Consider the following 2,817-nt stretch of genomic DNA (forward strand, 5'->3'; position numbering starts at 1 on the left):
TTGCTTCTCATTTGTACATAGTTGCCCTTATTTGTTCATAACAGATGGCTCACCTCTTCATCATGTCTAATCAGTGGGAAAAAATTAAAAAGGATAGAATTTAGTTATATGATCAGACTTAACTGAAAAGAATTGTTGTAAAATATAGTATTTATTTCAGAAAGTTATGTGGCTAGTTAAAAATCAGGAATGCTATTACCAGAAAAGAAGGGGAGAATAAATTTTTGAAAACCATTGGTCATTTGCACCATACTAAGAGTCTTCTTCATGAGGTTACCTAGTTATAAATCAAGTTTTATCATCTAAAGCTTGAATTTATTAAAAACAATTGATTGAACAGTTTTAACTTAAATATGGAGAAATTAAGCAATACACTTCTAAATAATCTATTGGTCAAAGATGAAGCCTTAAATGAAATTTAAAAAATACATAGAACTGAATAAATACTGAAACCATTCAATTGTACCTATGATGACAATTTTATAGTAAGTGCATTATGTCTCAATAATGATATAAATAAAGAATATTTAATAGTCAATGTGGGCAATCCAACATGTAATCTGTTTTTGTTTTGTTTTGTTTTGGTATGTGAGAGAACTCATTTTAAGTGTCCTTCTTTTGGAGTCATCTCAACCTTAACACTCTTTTGAATTGTCATCTGTCTTTTCCTCAGAAAAGGTGAACACACTTTAGATTCCAACTTTATCATATATTGACATCTTCTAGATGCTTTTTGCATAAACATACAATATGAGAGATGTAGGGCTTGTGGACTCTGCTTTTCATATTTCCATCTTTGCTGTTACTTCAACTTGCTTTCATGTTCATCAAGCTCTCCCCTGACAAGATCTTATTAACTAGAAAACTTAGTTCAAGATCCAGCTTCTCTGTGAAGTTTAGTAGGACTTTCCATTATTTCCTAATAATGGTCTTAATTATAAGAATGGAGTAAACAAAGTTCCAATATGATGTGTTACCTGTCACACTCAGAAAAGCCCCTTTAAGGATAATGGCAATCTTGTTCATCTCTAAATTGCTTTGCCTACCACATAACAGGTGTTCAATAGACCTTTTGTGAAATAATGGAAAGGAAGGAGAAAGTAAGAGATGATGGTGATGTAATTTTATATGAATGGGGACTAAGAACTTATGGATTATTTGAGGGTGTTGACTTTTATGTAACCTAGACCAGAATCCAGAAATATAAGGGTGCTGTGCTACCTGAATGGTTAATGTAACCTGGGACTGGACATGAGAAAAAAAAATCCTTTTACCAGTACGTGATTTTTTTTAAGTCAATGATGATAGAGGTTTATATACACATGAAGAAATGAGTAAGTATCTGACCCTGAAAGGTTTAGGTCACTTAACATAAAGATGAAAATCTCCACCTGTGGAGTGAGGACATTCACTGGAGCTCTTGACTGACTGTTACAGCTGAGACTGCAGACCCAGATTTCATAGAAAGGAATGGTTAAGGGGAAAAAAGAGTTCAAAAACCAAAGGGAGAAGGAAAACATGTTTGGGAAGAGATTAAGGGCATCCAGAGTAATTTTGCTCAAATTTTCTAGCTAATCTCTGCAGTGGAAATTTTATCCTCTCTTTAATTCATCTCTCTTTGTTCTCTAGCCCGAAGAACTACATGCTGGAATTTTAGGTCCAGGATTCTCCATGAAAGTCTCCTAAAAAGTGCATCTGTGTTGAATAAAGTTAACTTTTGTAATTGATAAAATTCTCCTTTTCCTGCAGGGTCCCACTTTACTCTGTTTGTCTCTAATGTCCAGCAGAGAATGCATTATATCTTCCTGTGTACATAGTACAATTTACACCAGTTAATAATTTATAACAATATATGGTAAATAAAAATTACCATATGCTATAATCAGCAGCATGTTTGAATTTCCCCCCAGTAGTCAGTAAGCTCTTTCTTCTCAGACTTATCTTTGCATGTAAATCGGGTCTAATCTGCTCTATGTTTACCACTAGTAGCTGGCATTCAATAAATGTTGAAAAAAATACTTCTACAGTTTTATCCCTTTTTCAAGGAATTTGCCCACCTTTAACATTTCTTCCACCAAGTAGGGGGCATAGGGAGGGAGGGAGATAGAAAGACAGAAGGAAAGTTGCAGGATGGGGGGAGGGGAAGAATGAGAATTAAGGCTCTGAAACTCTACATGGTTTAAAGTACTGGCCTTGTCACCTGTAAGTTTTGTGCCTTATGAAACATTCAAACCCAGTTATTTTCATCTATAAACTGAGAGTGATTATTAATTCACATATGATAAATACTTGGCACAATGCTGGACATAATAGTCTTCTCCATAAATGGTAGTTATTACTGTTATCTTTAAAATAATTTCAAATGTCAGAGACAGGCAAAATGGTCACATAGAAGCATCTATTATCAGAGGCCCCTATCCAGAGCGAGAGAAGTTGGACTGAAGTGGACTTGGAGAAGCCAAAGGTGGGGAATTGAGCACAAGGAGAACAAAGCTAGGTGCATATCATCCCCACTGAGACAAGCTGCAAGGCCAAGAAAGAGGAAGAAAGAAAACAGAGATCAGGTAAGGAACTACTACTCAGAGACACCTGTTGCTAAGGGGATGGGAGACCCCTCTTCCAAAGGGAAGGGCTAGGGTGGGCTTTCCACAATTGAGCAGGGAACAAAAGTCCTTTCATCTCACTCCTACATCAGGAAGGTTCTACCTCTAAGCCCAGGCCCTGGCAAAAAAAGTGAACAAATATTCTCTCCCCAACCCTGAGCCCATAGCCCATCCTCCCACCATCTTGGTTGCCTGGTGGGCTGAACTTGTTCAT

This window comes from Otolemur garnettii, unplaced genomic scaffold, assembly GCF_000181295.1.
Source record: "Otolemur garnettii isolate 467f Iridium unplaced genomic scaffold, OtoGar3 scaffold00090, whole genome shotgun sequence".
Lineage (NCBI taxonomy): Eukaryota > Metazoa > Chordata > Mammalia > Primates > Galagidae > Otolemur > Otolemur garnettii.